General features: G+C 32.5%; 2 long non-coding RNA genes across 2 annotated transcripts; both read left to right on the top strand.

The window, feature by feature from the left end:
• The first annotated feature begins 109 nt into the window (after positions 1-109).
• LOC143057228 (uncharacterized) lies at positions 110-3,344 on the top strand. Its single transcript, XR_012972676.1, has 3 exons — positions 110-216; positions 2,702-2,792; positions 3,262-3,344. It is a non-coding gene; the product is annotated as an uncharacterized LOC143057228 (long non-coding RNA).
• A 9,517-nt stretch (positions 3,345-12,861) lies between these two features.
• LOC143056532 (uncharacterized) lies at positions 12,862-16,737 on the top strand. Its single transcript, XR_012972392.1, has 3 exons — positions 12,862-12,963; positions 15,085-15,188; positions 16,633-16,737. It is a non-coding gene; the product is annotated as an uncharacterized LOC143056532 (long non-coding RNA).
• Positions 16,738-22,429: the final 5,692 nt, after the last annotated feature.

Genomic DNA, 22,429 nt, shown 5'->3' with positions numbered 1-22,429 from the left:
GAATGCCTTTCGACATATTACAATAATATGACATTATAAGTGAGGTTAGACTTTGTTTAAACTATGCTTATCCTTTTCTTTGGACCATTTACTTCTTTTTATGTTTTAGAAAAGACACGATTACCATGCCTTGTTGCAGGAAGAAAGGTTATGTTTTACGGTGGATCATCCAACTCTGTTTTTATTCACTACAAAACAGACAAGGATGTTATTCAGGTAATTTGAGCGTCTTATGTTGCATACAGTGCTAACACTACAAACCAGTAAAATATAAAAAAGAAGATGTGGTATGATTGCCAATGAGACAACTGTCCACAAGAGACAAAAATGACACAGATATTAACGCCTATCGGTCACCGTACGGCCTTCAAAGGATCTGAAAGTCTGAAATGGCCTATATCTGTACTCGACTGTACTAATTTTTACTCGACCAGTCTAAATTAGTCTGAATTAAATTTGACATTACTCGAACAAGTCTTTACCATGCTCGACTGTACTGATTTGTACTTTACCCATGTCTTTGTAATAAAAAATAGTCTGAATCAATTTAAAAAAATCTTAACCCATTTTGATCTGTACTCAGCCTATTTTTTCAGTCTTAACCAATCTGAACAATACTCGACTAGTCTGAATCACACTTAACCAAATAACCTCTACTCGTTTTTAATTTTAACTATTGAAATAAATTTCTTTTAAACTGACATGACAACAGCCACTGACAATGATTGGTAAAAAACACTATTACAAGAAATCACAACTACACTCAACAAAATCACATAAATAGTTAAACCTTATATAAGAAATATATTTGTTATTATAATTTAAGATATATTATATATAATATAGATCAAGTTGAGAATTTTTTTAAAAACATTTAAGAAATGAATAAAATTGTACTGATTAAAGGTATAAATTAATACCTCCTGCTTGAGGCAAGTTTATTAAACAAATAACACCTGATGAGAGAGTATTGAACTGTAAATAACATTCATCCAAAATTGCAACATCCTGTTAAACTTAAATTGCAAGGTCTTTTGAATTCACCAGATAATTAATACACAAGTTTAAGAAATATAGGGCTTTATTTTTACCTGTTAAACACACTTGTACTGAGGTTATTAAATCTGATCAAAGTGCATCTTGTATGGCGTGTCTTGAATTTAAACAAACATTATTAAAATTGAATTGAATTAGATATTTTACTGCAACTTTGGAACACATTACCTTTTTCAAAAGGTTTTCAAGAAAAGTTCTATTATGATCCTGATTATATTAAATTCTTGGTTTTACAAAACAAAAGTGTTATTTTTCAAAATTATTAAGTTGCTTTATGTATCAATTTATGTATATTTTTATCGAAACAAATATTCAGTGCATTATTGACCTAACTCAACTGACACCATAAATCTATACGTGGCTTAAGTTTAAATGATGAAAATTGTCCAGTAAGCATAAAATAAATCTGAAACATTAAAAAAAAAAAAAAAAAGATTTGCATTGAAAATATTTAGCACAATTAAGTTTTTAAGATATATAATTTGATCAGCATGTTTTCTCTTTTTTTTAAGGTGATAAGTTAGGTATATATATGTCTGAAAATTACACCAAACAGTGTTAGAGTTAGATTTTCTCGTTAGATATATATATATATATATATATATATATATGCAAGTATTAGCGAATACCGAGTTCAAGTAATATTATGTTTATTCTGAAACTTTGGTTTAAATCCCATATTGAATACATTTTGAATTTCAAATTTTTGTCCAATTTTTTACTTACGGGGGTAAGCTGTCATTGGACCAATTCCTAGATTGATAAAAAACAATAGATAGATACAAAAAAATAGGTCTAGTTTGATTAAGACTTACTCGAGTATGGTTCAGACCAAGTCGAGTATGGTGCAGACTAGGTCGAGTATGGTTCAGACTAGGTTGAGCATGGTTCAGACGCGTTTTGAATGGTTAAGTACTGGTCGAGGAGTAAAGGTCAAGTACAAGTTCAGACTATTAAGTATGGTTCAGACTACAGTCGAGTAGTATCAAGTAAATTTAAGACCAATTTAGACTGGTCGGGTAAAAATCAGTACGGTCGAGTACAGATATAGGCCATTTCAAACTTTTACTGGTTTGTAGTGTAACTTATCATGTCTTCCACTTTTTCGTATAAGGTCAATATAATTTTGTTCTGATTGTATTGTTTTATCTCGCCAGTTTGATATCAGAAATTTCGTTTTGATTTCTCAACATGTCGACAAATCATTTGGTATATGATTTCGAAATCTTTAAAAATATAAATTAAGAAAATGTTTGAAAACGCATCATCACTTTATAAAATTGTCCATATATAGATTTAGAAATTATTAAGAAACTAAGGTTTCAACTCCCTCAGGCAAAGTTGGTTTTAGATGAATTTGGCGATTTATTTTAGATATTTTTAACATATAGCTCTTCAACGGTTTCGGTATTTATACATCTTCAGATTTCAAATGTTTGGCTTTGATTTGAGCGTTCCTGATGAAGGTAAATCCAGAAAAGCTCTTCGGACGCAAGAAATTATTAAAGGTGTTTTTTTTTTTGTTTTTTTTTATAAAACTAGAATCGAACAGAACAAGAGAAACTAATCACGTACCTTTAAAAAAAAACAACAAGAAATCTTATTATATATTCTAACTAAATGCTCCTATTTGTTTCATTTTTAGGAACTTGTTAAAAAAGGATTCAAACTGTTTGAACGGGGGGATGTTGAAAAAGATGAGGACGATATTCAATATTTTCAACGAATGGCAGAATGTTAGTATTTTCATAAATGAAGGAAAATATCAACTTCATATATCATCACATTGGATGTATATCCTGTATTAAATACGGAATATGACAGTTGGTATCATATTGTCCGTTTCTATGTATGTGGACGTTTGTTTTTGTTGCAGTCCAGTGTTTTTGTTGTTCCGTTAATATCATGTTGTCATTGATGTGTGTCACTGGCTATCGGGTTTGTGAGCAAGATTTTATTTTCCGAATCAATTTATTACTTTTGAACATAAGTATACTACTGTTGCCTTTATTGATAAACAGTAGATGCATTTAATGGTCACATTATGTTGAGTGTAGAGCAAAATAGTAAAGTTGGGTTTCAACTTTGCTTAATATGGAAAACCCTTGAAAATGAATTACACTTCTATGTGTTTTTAAGCTTTTAATTCATTTTTTTGGTCACTCGATTTATGCACATACATATAATACTCTCAATATTACACAGATGTTTACGGAGAAACAGTTTTGCCAGTCATCATTTCACTAAGAAAAGGGGCATTTCGGAAACCAGTGATGAGCAGTGCTGCAAAATCTCATATACCGATAATTCGATTTAAGGTAACGAATATATATTGCTGATTAGATTTTTTCATGTTGTAATGACATTGTCAATTTATCTTCGATTTATGCTATTTGATTGACCCCTTCATATCATCAGCCTCTTTTTCAAAAGCCTTTATATTTCTGTTCATATACTGATGTAAAAAAAATTCAGCCGTATTTAATGATTAAATGTGTTTTGCTGTTTGTCCTCTTAAAACTAGTAGAGTAAATGTTTAATTTCTATACTTTATAAAAATGATATCATGTGTTTCATAGGTTTATCATTCTTATACTTTTTTTCTCACTAAATAGAAAACCGTAGAATCACTCTCGCCAAAAATTTCTGATCGTTGCCTTGATTTTTGCCTTTTCGAACGCAACGTAATAGAAAACCGTAGAACCACTTGCAAAAAATCCCACCACCCAATAATTTTCGATCGTTGCTGTAATATCTAATTGACGTTTTCCATAAGCAACGTCATAATTCGATTACAAATGTACATGATGCGTACGCGTGTATGTGTTGCACTTTACTAGATTTGTTGTGCCATTAAATCAACCGAGAAGTCTATTATTTTGAAGGATAACAACTGTTATCATGTAGATCAAGAAGTCTCAACGGGAATTTGAAAATATTTTATATCATTTTAGAAACATTCATTTGATGTGACTGTTTTGACACCCGTGAAGTTTACTAACTATGGTAGTTCAGTTGAGATGACAGAACATGTTACAAACGTAAAGAATCCATGGAGTGTCCAGAAATCGAAACCAAAGTGTTATGATATAGGACGCTATGATAAGGAGAATTATCCAGACGAAATAGCATTCATCTCAGAGGGTCCATCTGACTTCAAGGATAACTTCGATGCTATAATATGCTGTTTAATAATCGGGGGTATGCAAGATGATTTTAAAAGTCATGTGATAAAACGTTAAAAGTCTGAATATTCAAAATAACACCAATGTTCTTTTCTAGTGTTACATGGAAAATTAATGTTTGCATCGATATATCTGATGGTATCAGTTATCTATAATAAACGTCAAACTCAAATATTGTTTAAAATTGTGACGAATTTGAAATAGGTGGCATGGGTGTGTGTCTTTTTGAAAATAAAGAGATGTGGTATGATTGACAATGTTAGGATTATCCGCCAAACTTGAACTGCAATAGATGAAAGCAAATATAAGCAACCGTTTGAACCTTCAAAAATTAAAACAAACAAATCGTAAATTGGGGTATAGAAGGCTCGACATAAAAAATGTGAAACTATTCAATTATGAAACAAAAGGCATAATTTATAGCAAGCCAATTTATAGGAACACATATAACATATATCAACCAACTACAACTACTAAACTACAACCCTTGGACATCGGACGGACACATAGATAATCTGGTGGGGTAAAGCAAACTTGCTAGCGGTAACCCCCCTTTAACCTTGGACAGTGGTGTAACAGTACAACATAAGAACGTGTTCTAAATAAAACCAGTTGAAAAGAACTTAACTCATCAAATCGATACAACGTAAACGCCAAAAAACAAGTACTATACGTGTCAGGATATTTATACATCCCTCAAACATTTGAAACAGTAAAATGTACTAGGCACATCTTTATATTTATGAAAATATGGTATAGGTTGTAATAAACTTGTTAATGTAGTCTCTGATTTTCTAATTCATCCTATCTCCATAAATTAAATTCATTGAAATCTAAAACATGATTACTAACACATGCGTTGCGAACAAGTTGTGAAGTATTTACACCGTAAAGCCCAAGTCACACTAGACCACGATCGCACCACGCTCATCGCGATCTAAAATGAATTCAGATCAAGGTGAGCTCGAAGTATGAGCGGCATGAAATGTAAATGTTCGTGTCAATCACGTTGCTACGACGTCCTCGTTACGCTATTACAACGATCCCACTACGATTTTACCACGTTCTCACTACGCTTGTTCTGCGACCTCACTACGATTATCACGATTTTTCTAATCTCATCACGTACTCACTACGACCATACAACGATTTATCCGATTGCAACACGAGCTTACCACGCTTCTACTACGATTATAGCTCTTATCTCAACCCTACTACGATCATACCACGTTTACGTCGTCGCTATCTTTCTACGCTCCTAGCAATAATTTCAACATCGTGTTCCATATAAGTACTGTATCATTCCTTCTATTTCTCATTGATACGTTAATTATCACGGAGACAACGCATTCATACAACCAAAATCTACGTTAGGGTAGGGGTAGAGGTAGAGACATAAGGAGATCTGATATAAACGAATCGTGATCAAGTAGATATATGTCGCACCGACCAATCCACCCTCAATCACAACTTATTGGTCATGTGCGTGCTAAAGTCGTACTATGCTTTTGAACAGCGTGGTATTAGCGTGGTATACACGTGATATAGTCTTAGTGGAAGCTTGCTTTGGACGCGGTAAGAACGTGATGGTCGACGTAAAGTCACCGTGAGATCGTAGCGCAGTCTCCCCAGCTAGAATCGTGCTTTCGCTAAGCTGTTGCTACGGTGGTACAGCGACCTTTGCAATCTATCACCTTACTGTGCTCTCACAACGCATTTACTAGGACCTGATTTCGCCACGACCGCATCACGATTGTTTTAAACATGTTCAAAATTGGCCACGCTCATAAAGATCAGGAAAACCTCACAACGATCGTGCTACGACCTTACCGCGATCTGCACGATCGCACAACGATCGTCTATATTTTCATTTTTTCCAAAGATCGTAGTGCGATTGTGGTCTAGTAGGACTGCGGTATAAAAAATGCCAAATGGACATCATTCTGAAAAGTTTATTGACTTTTTCAGTTGAATAACTATTGCTGATAGCGCCTTTTTGATGAGTTAAACTCGTATATATTCAAAGTCACTCGTTTGATATCAATTTTCGTTTATGTCGTAGTTACGGGAAACGCTGGATATACAATGAAGTACAGTATGTCCTTATACATAATATCTTTTATGAAACTTTAGCATCGATATACTAACATACCACACCTTCTTATATCTATTTACCATTTGTTGTTTTGTTTTGGTATCGGATTTCACAACTTAACAACAAAGATTTCATTGATAGAAAACAGATTGTAAAGTAAAGAGTTATATATGATTTAACTCATTTGAATCACATATGTATGTACATATATACAAGCAAGCTAGTTGTTTTCAAACCCAATTTGCTGGTATTGTAATACGAATAGGAACAGGTAAGGCTTAATAAATTTAAATTTATCATTTCAGTGTCGATGGAAAGCAAGTCTCAGAAAAAGAGAATTTATGTAAGACAAACCATAGTCTCGAGTTTTGCATAATGTCATCTTAATTATAATGGAATAGAATAGAATATTTTTTTTTGTTCTGAATCACGAGCCCCATAAAGAGCACATACATCAGATAAACTGATTGGTTATTGAGACAAAAATAACATGAATAAGGTATCATAATATACTATAAATATCCCCGTAAGCTGCAGTCTGAATCACAGCCAAAACAAAATAAAAACATAAAAACAAAAACATTGATAATAAATAACAGTATCAAAACATGTTGTTATTTAAAAGTCAAAAGAACTAACACTTATTTTCGTACCAATAAATCTTCTTTTATTCGAGTGTCACGTCACTGATTAATGTTTTGTAGACGAAATGTTTGGAGCAAATATAAAATTTAGATCATGGCATCCATGATTAGTTTATTCGCATAGTCAACAAAAAGACTTAGCCTGAAGTTATTAAGTATTTAATTAGTATATAACAACTAACATCATCAGTAAGAACAAACAACAAAACTATGTTCGATTTAAAACAAAAGTATATGATTTTGTCCACGCCTCAGAATGTAAACTGAATTTGACAATCACTGATCATGAACTCACTGAATTTGACACTTTTGGTTGATTTGATGTGTTACACATGTACATACATGTATTCAAGTTTTGAACTTGAAAGTGCTGTACAAAAATATTATTAATTCTGCTGTCATTGATTGTCTTTAAGCAGAAAAAGGGTTTATTTCATATTTCTCTAAAGAAAAGCTCGAATACAAACAAGCAGAACGTTAATTAATTTATTGTTCACACAAGGTCAAGCATACACATTTATGAGGTCATGAAGGTTCATAAAACACTCATCAAAAGCCAAACATAAACGTAGATCGGTAGTTGGAGGAGCTTAAAGCATTGTATATATAGTATACAGATACAGGCTAGCGATATCTGTGGCGCTGTTAATGTATGATAAGACATCCAATTGTAGGAAACATTGCCTTAACATTACTTAGTTTCACATCTATGCCTGAAACATTTATTTTTGAAATTTATGCATACATATGGGTCATTTGTATGCATGCATTTGTTAATAGAATACAACTTTCCTGATAAATAATTTGTCAACTGATGAAATGTATACTCTGCATGAATCTATGTATATAAAAAGGCCTTTTTGAAATTAACAAAATGAACAGAATATTGAAATAAGAGTTTTCCTCTTTAAAATTGAATTTAGAATCAAACCATTTACAATTCAATCTCCCCTTATGTCATGGGTTATTCTCAAAAGTCTGAAAGGCTGCCTTTAGAAGTTCTGTATTATGATATTCATGCTTCATGAAATGCTTTAATTTTCTTTACCATTCGATGGCAAAGTTCATTTTGGAATTAACAAGATGAAGGTTTTCATCATCAATAACAGTCTAGAAATATGTGCATTTTAATAAAACACCCCAAAATATTAATATCTTTGACAAAATAAGTTTCTAGTATTCAGAATGACAGTTTACATCATGTACATTGACAATCAAATCATTTTTTATTTTAACACATTTAATTCTGAAGACAAAAGATACATTTATTATCAAAAGACAAATACCATAAAGGCATAAAAAAACAACATTAGACATAAATATAATAATTAGATATTCGAAGATGTGGTACCAATGAGATAAAACGTCATTCAAGTCACAATTTGTAAAAGTAAACACGTGGCAGCAAGAATCACTCAAGGGTCATTTATTGTCGAAATGCGCATCTGGTGCAGAAAATTTGGTACCACATATGATATCAATAAGTAAGGACAGTAATATGTAATTAAGTAACTTTTTAATTTGTCTCCTGTACCTACATTTGTAACATGTTTGTGTCATGTATAAAGAGCAATTTGGAATTGAAAGAACTAAACAAATTGCAACTTATTTGAACTTGATTTAAAAAACAACCATCATTTTGTATTTTATTAAATGTAAATGCGTTCATTTCAGGGGAAATACACTGATATGTATCCGAATGCATTATCAATGTACCTTTTAAAAGAAGGGAAATGGAAGATTCCAAAAGAACATATAACGAAGTCGTTTAATCAAAGATCAATCGAGTACATTTACGAGAAGGTATATACATATATACAACTTGAAAAAAAGTTACAAGAACATACAGACAACACAAAGAATTCACAATTTGTTTCGTTTGCACATTGCTCAATTCTAAGTTTATTTTAATTTAGAATACAACTGATTTGAATCCTAAATATTCAAATGGGATAGCTCAGTCTTTGCCTAAATGAAAATAGCTGAGGTAGCAAAATGACTGGTTAATGAAGAGTATGCAGGGAGCAAACCAATAATATTACTGAATATGTATTACATTTCCATTTCTCGTGCTTGTTTAACCTTTGGTTGATTGAATTGCATGATACACACACATGTAATGTGAATGTGATGCTTAAATGCTTTAAAACTGACAAATACAAGTAGGTACTGTTTCGAAGATTTACATTTTCTAATTACCAATGAGTTTCTACCTTCATTTCAATATCATACTTTATTTTGCCTTTTTTTCTATTTTTATTCGATCATCACTGTCGAATCGTTTATAGACGGATTGCACGACTGGTGTACAAAATTTTAATCTTGGTATATATCTATGAAGATTTATTATTTAAAATCATACAATAATGTAATGCACTAAAAATATATCAACAAGACAGAGTTCTGCTTAACTGTGTAATGCACGCATTTTTTTTTATTATGTTTTAAATACACAACTTTGTCTAATGTAATCACTTAAAAAACAACTTAGATTATCATAAGCATCTCTTGTCAAGATATATGCCCTTGTTATAAACTAATACTAATGCAAGCTATGTACTTTAAAAAAAACCCAAGTGTCGATCAGTTTACATTTTGAACATGTTTTCAATTTGTTATTGTTTCACAATAAAAAAAGTGTTGTTTTTCTTTTGGACAGGATATGGAAGCTGATTTTAAACATGGATTGTGGTTAGAATTGCAAAATGACACAAATATGGCCTTTAGATCTCCAAGAATGACTGGTATTATAAAATATTATTATAATAGGCATTCTAAAATTAACCAGATATGAACAATCACTCTACAGACAGAAATATTTTTGAAATTTGTCAACGAACTACTAAGAAAACACTTATGCATATTTTCACCATTGTGTTTAAACCTCAAACTTTCAAATCCAATCAGAAATATAGTTTATGACAAAATTGGTCAAAATTTAAATCATAAAAAAATTGGAACCTATTTTCTGTTATAATACATTTGATAATAAGTTGAACACTTTCATTATTTCGAATAAAAATCAGTTATATTGTGATAATAACTATTCAAAATTAATACATAATGATCAAAAAGCCATTATCTTTTTACATTAGGAAGATTGTAAACCAAAGGACCCTATCTATACAGAATAAAAAAATCTCAACATTTTATCGGAGAAGCGTAACCATAACAGTCATGCATGAATGCGTTTACAGTTATACAGAAAACATTGAAATATTAAGTTTAAATTAAAAAGTACCGGTATACGCAATCGTCACAAAGTTTATGGGCTCATATTTCCTGTTAGTGTTTCATAACTACTGAACTGCGAGGCACATGACATATAGCAAACGTACAGGTAATATGACCCCAATTACAATTATCTAATATTTGAGTGTCCTTATTTCAACAATCACCACCATTTTGATATCGCCTGTTTATCTAACTAAAAAACATTATAAAATTAAATGGGATATTTCACTCAAAGTATGATAAGAAATTAATTCATGTCTTTTTCAAACTACAATGTAGATCGTGGTGAAAAGGAAGAACGTCAAAGATTTGGTTATAGTCCTGGCACCGACAGTGATTCCGATGATGATAGTGATGTTGAAGATACTGCAGTTGATGAAATCGATCGCCAGACAGACATGCCAGAAGGAAGAAGAACTAGTGAGTTCTTTAGACATGACCGTTATACATGTTATTCAAGCACTTAGTATATAACATTTTCGACCGAATTGATGATTGATTACCTTTTGACAAGATCTAGAAATTTTGAGATATTGACAAAACAACTTTCGGTTTTTCTTTTCTGTGACGATCGTATGGCGGCCTATATGTACTATTATCCTCATCTGTTTATGTTTAATATTTGACTAGTATCCATACTAATTATATTAGTATTACTGATATATTGTAAACAATCTTGCATTATGTTTGACTTTTATGAACTTGATGCCATTTTGAGACTGTTTTGACAATGGAAACGGTACCATACCAACAAAACTTACAGTATTCTTACAGTAACCATCAACAGTTGGTTCTCAAAAAAAAAAAAAACACTCTTAAAAGATGAACAATTGACACCAAATTATACTTAGTCTTTTCGGAAGAAAACTGATTTTGCAGTTGTAGTTGTGCTTATAACATGTTTAATGAAGAAAAACATCCGATTTAGATAAACGAGGAGTTCAAAACGTAATTCAAAGTTTTCAACTGGTATCAACATGATCAACAGCCAACATTCTAATCCACACTTAGTGAAAATGTTAAAATCAGGTATTATAGGACATATTGGTTAACTTACAGATTAGATTATTGTTTTGGTGTATAAAGTTTTTAGACTGAAAAAACATGCCGCTATTGAGTTGAGACAAACATAACGTATTGACAACTGATTTATCATGTTTATGTCGATTACAGTCTTTTTTTCTAAACAAGTACAATTAATAATATAAACGGTACCATTTTTGTCTGTACCAGATGCGTATTTCGACAATCAATGACTCTTCAGTGATGCTCGAGGCCATTATATTTGAAAATCCTAAGCTTATTAAAAATTCGAAAAGCTATCAACCAAAAAAGGACCAAAAAGTGTTGCCGAAGCTAGACAGGGAATCAGAGCTTTGCATTTGCATGAGGGAGTCTACCAACCGTCGACCCAGTGGTAGTAATCAAATAAACGGTACCATAAAAGTATAATCGATATTGAATAAAAATGAGAATGGAAATGGGAAATGTGTCAAAGCAACAACAACCGAAGGCCACAAATGGGTCTTCAATGTAGCGAGAAACTCCCCTTTAGCTGGCCCCTAAATAAATATGCATACTAGTTTAGTGATAATTGACGTCATACTAAACTCCGAATTAAAGACAAGAAACTAGAATTAAAATAAATACCAGACTTACAAAGGCCAGAGGCTCCTGACTCCGGACAGGCGAACAATTGCAGCGGTTTTAAACTGTTTTTTTTTTAGATCACGACCCTCTCCCTATACCGCTAGCCAATGTAGAAAAACAAACGCACAACAATACGCACAGTAAAACTCAGTTAAAGAGAATTCCAAGTCCGATGTCAGAATATGAAACAAAAGAAAATAAATAAATTGACAATAATACATAAATAACAACAGACTTCTAGCAGTTACTGACATGCCAGCTCCAGACCTCAATTAAACTGATTGAAAGATTGTGTTTTCATCATATGAATACCAAGCATAATCCCTCTTGTTAGGGGTTTAGTATTATATCATCATAAAATATATGAGACTAACATAACACGTCTCATGCCAACAACTGGTCTTAGAATAAATGTATTTAACTCCGATGCAAAGATCCTTTAAGTGTATCAATATTTAAGCAAACTATGCAATCTTTAATGACCTGACAACACTATCGTAACTATATCCCTTCTTACTAAGTTTTTTAAAGGTTTGGTTAGCTTTTAGGGTAAATACTGACATTTTTGTGCCTTGTAAAGAATATTACCACAACATATTGGATGTGAAATACCAGAACGTATAAGATGTCTGCATGTTTAGTTATATTTACGAATTATTTCCCTGTACCGATAATAAAATTTGGTAAATGTTTTGACTAGTTTGTGCTATCGAAAACAATTGTGTAATAATTTTTCAGTAATACATAACTTTATCTCGCTAAAATCTAATACGTTGTTACATACACGAGCGAATCGTACAAGTTGAGATATATAAACACCATAAGATGGTGACAAGGGAATGAATAGAGAGGTGAATACATTTTGATCTATGTTAATTTCTTGTGAGTCAATATTTAAATTAAATATATCCTTTTGCAATAATTACGAAATCAAAATCTATGTAAAAATGTTATAAACAGTTATATGTATAATGAAGTCATTTATTTTGCAGCAAAGCAACTGAAGGTGTCAATATCGGAATTGTATGGCCTTATATTTTTGGCCCTTTTACAAAAACAGTATTGGAATGGAGCAAAACAGTTAATAGAAACTGGCTGCGTAAGTGATAAGTGTATGCGAATAATAAAAACTAGAACACACCCGCTATATCGCCTGTTCGTGACTGAAATAAAGTATATAACTATGCGTAAGCCTTATTTTAGTATTGGTATTGTCATCTGATAAAGTCATGCCGATTATATGATGCACAGTTTTATCTGCTTTCAAAATCTTTCTGTTTGAAACCGTCGACTTGGAATTTATCAATCATTGGTTATATTAATTACTTGGAAATCAAGTCCTGGAATGGAGTATTTTTTTATCAACAGCATTGTCCTATGTTAGTTATAAATAAAGTTGAATTCATTGATTCGCTGTTTTGCGTCATGCCCGATAACAAATTGAAAACTGTACCTATACGCCTTATTTTAAGTTCAGATTTTTAGTATGCGTATGGTAATCTTAGAAAGTTTTACCTATCAAAATACTACAATAGGGAACAATTTGACAATGATTGAATTTAGTAGTGTGAACCCTGTGATAATGACCAGTGTATATAGCAAAATCCTAAATACACCGTTTAGTGGTGCGCCTGTCAGATGCAGAACGTACAGATAAGGTAATAGATAACAGGTGAATATAGTATTGGTATCGGTATCGGATAAGACCCGGAACTTGTTAATTATTGGCAATATTAATTATGAGGAAAACAAAAGGGTCTGGAGTGGTGTAATTTTTAATCAAGACCATTTCTATATTAGCTATATATAAATTTGAATGCTTTGATTTGTCGTTTTTAACCCATGACGGATGACAAATTTGACCTCGTTATTTTCGTATTACAGATACTAGTTTTGTCTTCGAACGGCGGTCTGAAATGAAAGTTGCTGAAAGCCAAAGTCAATGAATAATAAAAAAATCATGCAATAGAGACTAAAAACATTCTTACTGCTACAGTTTTGGTGTTAGTTTTTCTAATTGATAAAGATTATAGGATAACCTTCAACCGTTCTTATAATTGCCTTTTAATTAGTAGTCTTATCTTTAATCATACCAGGGGCTTCAGAGGCCGAGTGGTCTACTGCGGGTGCACTCGACTCGAATCGTAATTGATTAGGATTGTCAGGTTTCCTATCGAAGGTCGGTGGTTTTCTCCGAGTGCTTAAAAGTGACGTTAAAATAACAAAAATCAAATCAAATCTAATTTAATCATACCACGATTCTCTGTTTTTATACATATGCGTATAGAATATTATAATTGTTTCTGTTTTATTTTGTATAATATATGTTATTTTACTTTTTGGTTGATAAAACTGCATCAAAGTTATCCTGGTATTGTCACTCAAGAATTTGCCAATACTTTGGATATATGCTGCGTAGATAAAAATTGTGTTTGTTTATTTGACGTCATTACCAATATTGTTACAAATATAGGATTTGAATAAATTTCAATGACAGTGGAGTCCCTGGTATCTGCCCGTCTGGTGATGTCGTGCATTACGTGATTTCGTCATATTGGCAATGTTACACAAATAGAAACGTTCTTTCGATTATTTTAGTATTTTGAAGGGACAGAAAAGATTCCAATTGATTTGGTTCAAGAGTACATTTAAAACTACAATCACATGATTAACCATATTTAGCCAATTTCCATCAAAAACGCATTATCTTAACTAATTTGTTTCATTGATATCAAAAGTAATCAGATTAATTACTTTTGCTCTGCATCCTCGGCAGTCTATTTGGTTCAAATTCAACTACATTTTGTAGCACACAATCTGTTCTTTATTCAAAATATGTTTTTTTAGAAGGCATGCGCAATACCACCGAACATTGATAGAACTCTCGTAGCAGGTGTTTCCCTAATTTTAAACACTTCTAATACAAAACTTTTAGATTAAAAATAATACATACAGGAGATATTTTGAAAAAAAGTATGATATGAATTTCGTCACACAATGTTATCCGATTATTTGTTTTATGAGTTTAATAAAGTGATGTCAAAGGTCTGTGCGTGGATACACCGAACTGCACCGTGATGAACGTTCCATAAAACTGCACATCGATCCTTCACAGAACTATTAAACCTATTAACCTAGTGTTGTTCTATAATAAGCTAGATGCTTCATTGAATCGTCTTCCATTGTTTCTACTGATGTGTGTTTTTTTATTTGATTGTAGATTCGAATTCATCATATTCTTGTTGGATGCGTTATATTAGAAAATACTGCTAACAGCTGGCAAACTGCTCCACTAGTGCAAGACAGGCTTAGAAGATTGAATAAGTAATAACTTAATATAATAATATAACTAGTTTCGAAACCTTATATATTTATTTTGTTAGCTTTCATAATGTTTCAACCGAAATTCAAACACAATTCAGAAAATATATTTGCTTTGGCACTTAGAAGTTTGTAAATGAGTTCAACCTCAATTTTTTTCCTATAAATATTTCCGATCTTAATATATATATATTGATGACAAAATTCTTGGATTTGATAAACAAATATGTTAAATATTTGAAAAGGAAACTTTTGATATTCTAGATTATCATTTGCTTACCTCATTGCTAACTATTTACAGAAATGTTCTGAACTTTTTTATGTCATTCCGTTCGTATATTTTCCTTTTAACTCGGTCTAGAAAAAAACCCATAATTATGCTTAATACAGGCAATAGTAGTACACCGCAGTTCACTAGTCATAAATAGGTTTAACTGAACTAAGTCCGGGTTACTAGCCAAAACCGAGGACAACAGCAGAACAACAGAACCACTGCTTCACAAAATCTGAACGCACACATGAACACGGACTATTTGATAACAAGTGCCAAATTCTTGATTTGGTACTGGACATTTTAAGAGATAAGCGGCGGTTTGAAACTTTTTTTCTGACTAGCAAACCTCCCACGTGTATCTAGTCGTTTCTGTAATCAATATATTTTTCCAAGGCAAGGTGATTACTACGCTTAACCCCCTGTGCCCGGAGAACCGGCAGCTTTTCTGTAGGGGTTTCCATCCCTTAGACGATTGCTGTTGCTATCGAGTTCCATCTACCTGGATTTTCTGTCTGGATTTACTTCCATAGCCTTTGATTCAAGAATCCAATCACAAGGCAGTGATACTATATGACCAATAGCTGAGGCAAGGACGATGAGTGCTAGGGCGTGTCCACACGCTGGAGGGCCTATACACTGCATCTCCGAGATCCTCTACAGATGACGCCTAGGATAATAAAACCTAGTTACCGTGTGCTGTCGCGAGGTGGCACTGTAGAAGTCTTGGATAGTATAGAGGCTTTGTACTGGCAGGAAAGATTTACACATTCGACTTTCTTTTCACCCACAAGTGAGTTAGCCAGCGGCAGTGATAGAGTATTAACTCTACCACTGCACTAGACGCATACACAACCCCTGTGGTAAAAACCACCAGCACACCTGTATAGTCCTTTTTAAATCAAAAGCTAAAACACATCAAACAAATATAATACAAATGTCTCATTCCTGAATTGGTACATGCAATACTCTATGTAGAAAATTGCAGACAACAGCTGGTCATAAAGCCAGCGAAATTGTTAATTGGTACTACATTATACTGCCAATAATGACAGCATATCAAACAGACATAGTAGATTAAAATGTCAAAATTTGGGTACAGCAGGCAACATTTTCGATATTATCTATTTTATGTCCTCATCTTGTCATGTTTTTTTTTCAAATCATTGTTTTTAGGGCCTTCACGCAGAGGGCATCTCGCATTTTAGAGTCTATATATGAGACTGACAAGAAAACTGAAAACGATAAACAGAAACGGAACATGCGGAACATGCGGAATAACCCTACTGGAAAAGAGGTCGAGTCGAATAGTAAGGAGGACAGGGAATTGGGTGAACATATCAACCATGCCGGCAGACTGTTACTAAATCATGGATACATCGAAGATGCTATAAAGACACAGAACAGAACGTTTCTGGACAACAAAGAAGTGCGGAATATCATAAACAAAATGTGGTATGGATTAGAACACAGAGATCTAAAAACGGTAAGAAAGTATATATTGAAAATATGATGTTTTGCAATGCGTATAACCATAGGCTAAATAACGAACATCTAATTAAAAGTTATCGTTTTGTGCATAATTTTATTGTTTTACCATTTTTATAATTATAATCCCCTTATTTTTGTATATGCTAAATTCCACAAATTATGAAAAGGTATTAATATTTAGAAATGCGCATTATTCCATATAGTGTAAAATGTTGTTCATAGGTGATTTGTACCTATGTCTAATTAATTGTGTGATTGTCCTTTTTCCTGGCCGAGTTAAAATGTTGTTTTAAATTTTTGTACCTTATATTTTTTTTTACATTGTAGTGAGTGCTTTAATTTCATATACATAGTATGGTAGTTACCTATTTAATAAGGGTATCATAAAAAGTAAATTATCGACTTCAAATCGTCTTATCCAATTGGTTCTTAACGGTTTTATATAAGGGATATTTTTTTATTAATCTTAAATGAAATCTTATAATCAACTGTATTGACACTCGAATGAGCTTACTCTGATCGAAATAACTGTACTTTGAAATAGAAACGGATCAATATGAAAACAGACAATTTAATGACACCGTTTACGCACATCGAGTAGAAGATGCTGTCTTGTTGACAGACCTGTTCTTATTCTGTTAAAAATTAATATCAACATGTTTGTTTTTCGTCCCTTGTCTGTCGATTTGTTCAATAAGGTACAATAGCTCAACAATTTTATAACTATTCAACGTTTTAGATTGTTGGTTACATTGTTCTCGCAGCCTGTCACATGATATTGTTACCTTTGCTGATGGTAACTATGGAAACACGTCCGACGCTATGGTAAGTTACTAGTAGTTAGATAAAAGAATAAAAAACTAATATCATTTTGGAGGAAAACAAAATGTGAGGTGTTTAGTGTGTACAAATGTTAACAGTTATTATATACCACGAATCTGCCAGACGCTAGTTAAGTAATTTTAGAAAGTCCAAAGCCCGCAAGATGATCCAAGTTATATATGACGAAGGTTTAAATCTTTAACAAGTGACTGAGCTTAACTTTTTGTGTTGATCTGGAAAGTATAGGACCTTAGAATAAATGTGTAAAAACTATGCAGTTATTATATGTATTCAAAGTATTAAATTTTCAAAGAAATTATTGTGTGGAAAAAGGCACTTTTTGCCATGAAGAGCCGCATCACGAAAAGATCGGGGTATGCTAATTTACGGAAAAATGAATCAAACTTCGTACCTGGAAAATTTAACCACATATGTAAAAATATCTCAGCTTCGAAACAAGCCATCATACATATAAACGTTTACGATATGGGCTGAGCTACAGAAAAAAAACGTTACCATTACCGCCTATGGAGTAACAATAACGCATATTGCCCCGTCTGCATAAGACTCCTCGCTTATTTACGAATTGAAATAGTTGGCAGCAAAGCAACCGCGACTTTGAAGAGTTTTTGCAACCGAAATACACCCGAAGACAAAAGCAATCAAAACTAAGAAGTAAACAAAGACTCACAAAACCAAAGGACATTTACATCAACAGTTAAAAATAATAAATAAGAAACAACACGAACTCCACTTAAAACCGGGAGTGAAATCAAGTGATCCGGAAGGGTAAGCATTATACAGTACATTTCGTAGCTGGAAATGAACTGTTTAACACAAATACAGAAATATTGGAACACATTGACTAAACAATTGTATCTTATTATATTAAGAGTACCAATTATGATTTTCTTGATAGAAGGTTGCTGTTCACAAGAAAGCTATTATACCAAGACTTACAAATGGTGAAGTTGAAATCATCCCTTCGTTAATTTTACGGACGCCATCACGAGTTAGTTGACCGTTATGGAATAACCGTTTCACAGATGATATCGGATCTATTCCTTATCATGTTATGTCGTAACTACAATCTCGTTCTCTTTCATGAATGTGACATACCGAATTAGGCTATTTACCGGATTTATTATAACATGAGCAACACGACGGGTGCTATATGTGGAGCAGGATCTGCTTACGCTTCTGGAGCGCCTGAGATAAGCCCTAGGTTTTGGTGGGGTTAGTGTTGCTTATTCTTTAGTATTCTATGTTGCGTCATGTGTACTATTGTATGTCTGTTTGTCCTTTTCATTTGCGTTGTCAGTTTTTTTTTTTTGAATTATGAGTTTGACTGTTCCTCTTGTACCTTTCGTCCCTCTTCTATGAATAAGTGATTCCATACCGTTCAACCAACATTTTCGAAAGTAATAATCCAATTTCACAACTTAATTTAGCTAAATTATACACAGCAACCTTGTTCAAGAAAATCATGAAAGAAAACCCATAACATCAAATTATATATTTTCAGGTTATATAAGCAATACAAACTGCCATTCATGAAAGTTTGCATTCATTTGGTAAGTTATGTTATATTAAACGGTCGTGGTGTAACATGTTTACGAAAACTTAATATTTCGTTATATAGATTAAGACAATTTTTTAAAACCTGTTGCATGACCGTTTAATTTGTTCGGAATGATTTTGACAGAAACACGTGTTGATTGGATCAGGTTTGTTTGTTAGAGAAGTGTTGAACATTTGTCAATCAAAATAAATTTGATACTTATACATAAACATTTAGACCGAACAGATAAGGGGGAGTGCTTTCAAATGTATACCAATAAGTGTGTTAGAATTAGAAAACAAGTTCATGAATTGATTACAAATCTGTTATGTTTTTTTCGACATCAGCATGTTTTGCTTTGTCAATAAAAACATTAACCTTTACGTTAATATAATCAATTTTTATGACTCATGTTTTATTCAATATATGTTTTCACAGATTGGATTCTTGTGGCTTCTTTTTGCTTATGCATACATGCTGTTATTTGACTACAGAGTGAATGGAATTTCACACACAGACTTTTTCATAATCACTTGGATGGTGAGCTTTTTCGTGGACGAAACCAAACAGGTACTCAATTATCCTTACAGCTCAACGATTGTGTTTTCTAAATATAAGAAGATGTGATATGAATTGTAAGAAAAAAGTAAAATCACAAAAATACTGAACTTAGAGGAAGATCAATTGGGAAAGTCCATAATCACATGGCAAAATCAAATAACAAAACGCATCAAAAACGAAAAGTACTCCATCTAAGTCACATTTACAAAAAAACCATTATAGGTCAATGTACGTCCTTAAACGCAGATCTTTGGTCTTGTTTGTTTTTGATATGAAAGTAGAGTTAACGCCGAATTTACAAAAAGTATAATCAATAAGATGTCTGTATGTGTATTTGAGGCTTTCATAAAGTCCACCCGATGGAGAGAATTAGTCTTTTTTTATGTTCCAACTAGTTTGTGATGTGTATACAACGGATTGACAAACAACGCAGATTATAGATTACTTGTTTTATGAATATAGAAACATAGATTTACCACCGTCATTTCAGCGGGAATATGAACAATTTTCAGCAATTTTGAGTAATCTTAAAATATGGACTAAACCGAAATGGTTATACTACGTGACGAATTATTCACTATTATTCTGTCTTCACATTTTGTTTCCCTTATTTTAGAAATAATAAAATTCGATAGTCTCTTTTTCGTGACATGCAATCATGACATTGAAGATATTATATCATCCGTTCCGTAAACTACTGTTATCTTTTATTTATAGTGATTAACGAAATAGACAAATGCACAAACATGTGCTGCTGACTAAGTAAATTGACATGTTCTAATAACTTTTTCAAGAACACTAATAATTTACGCACATTACTAAACGCTAAGCTTTATCAATTGTGAAGGTTAATGCTTGTGGACAATTCTACAAATTGTACATAATGCAACATAAAAAAGGCAAAGGTATTCAGTTTTTGGAGTTAACAGTAGTGTAGCACCGCTTAATTTTTTTCTAAAATGCTGACTCAGTTGTTATACATATAGATTAATGCACTTTATTATATGGTTAGCAATACAATACAATACAAAACAATACAATAGGCTTTATTTTAAAAACACTCCTAAAAGCAATCGTAGACGGGGGAGAACATGTCTTCAGCATAAACGATTTTCTTTATGAGTTATGAGTTATAAGAGCAAATGTCGAACACAATATCAATCCCAATGCATATATAGGTATTTAAACCATTTATTTGATAATTAGTTAATTTGAGAAAGGAAATGGGGAATGTGTCAAAACGACAACAACCCGACCATAGAGCAGACAACAGTCGAAGGCCACCAATGGGTCTTCGATGTAGCGAGAATTCTTGCACCCGTAGGTGTCCTTCAGCTGGCCCCTAAAATATGTATACTAGTACAGTGATAGTGGACGTCATACTAAACTCCGAATTATACACAAGAAACTAAAATCAAAAATCATACAAGACTAACAAAGGCCAGAGGCTCCTGACTTGGGACAGGAGCAAAATTGCGGCGGGGTTAAACATGTTGATGAGATCCCAACCCTCCTCCTATACATCTAGCTAATGTAGAAAAGTAAACGCATAACAGTACGCACATTAAAATTCAGTTCAAGAGAAGTCCGAGTCCGATGTCAAAAGATGTAACGAAAGAAAATAAATAAAATGACAATAATACATAAATAACAACAGACTACTAGCAGTTAACTGACATGCCAGCTCCAGACCTCAATTTGACTGATTGAAAGATTATGTCTTCATCATATGAATATCAGGCACAATCCCTCCCGTTAGGGGTTTAGTATCATACTATCATAAAATATATGAGAAGAACAGAACCCGTGTCATGCCAATAACTGTTTTTAAAAAAATAAATGTGTTTAGTTCCGATGCAAAGACCCTATAAGTGAATCAATATTAAAGTCAAAATATGCAATCTTTAATGACCTGACAACAGTATCGTAACTATATCCCTTCTTAATAAGTCTGTTTAAAGGTTTTGTAAGCTTTTGAGGTGAATACTGACATTTTTGTGCTTTGTAAAGAATATTACCATAAAAGATTGGATGTGAAATACATGAACGTATAAGATGTCTGCATGTTGAGTTATATTTACGAATTATTTCCTTATACCGGTGATAAAATTAAGTAAATGTTTTGACCAGTTTGTGATATCAAAAACCCTGGTGTAATAATTTTTCAGTAATACATAAATTTCTCTCACTAAAATCTAATACGTTGCTACATACACGAGCTAATCGTACAAGTTGAGATATATAAACACCATAAGATGGTGACAAGGGAACGTCACCATCTAAAAATGGATAATTAACGATAGGAAATGAAAAATCATCTCTTTTATAATAAATTTTGGTATTAAGCTTCCCGTTAATGATATAGATATCAAGATCGAGGAAAGGGCAGTGGTCATTGTTAGTATAAACTTTATTTAAAGTAAGTTCAACAGAATAAATTTCTTTAGTATACATACTGAAGTCGTCATTATTGAGAGCCAATATATCATCCAAATATCTAAGAGTATTGTTTAATTTTTTTTATCAGATATTGTTTTG

The sequence above is a fragment of the Mytilus galloprovincialis genome, chromosome 13, assembly GCF_965363235.1.
Source record: "Mytilus galloprovincialis chromosome 13, xbMytGall1.hap1.1, whole genome shotgun sequence".
In the NCBI taxonomy this organism is placed as follows: domain Eukaryota; kingdom Metazoa; phylum Mollusca; class Bivalvia; order Mytilida; family Mytilidae; genus Mytilus; species Mytilus galloprovincialis.
The sequence above is the reverse complement of the archived record's forward strand: the minus strand, read 5'-3'. Positions and strand labels throughout refer to the sequence as shown.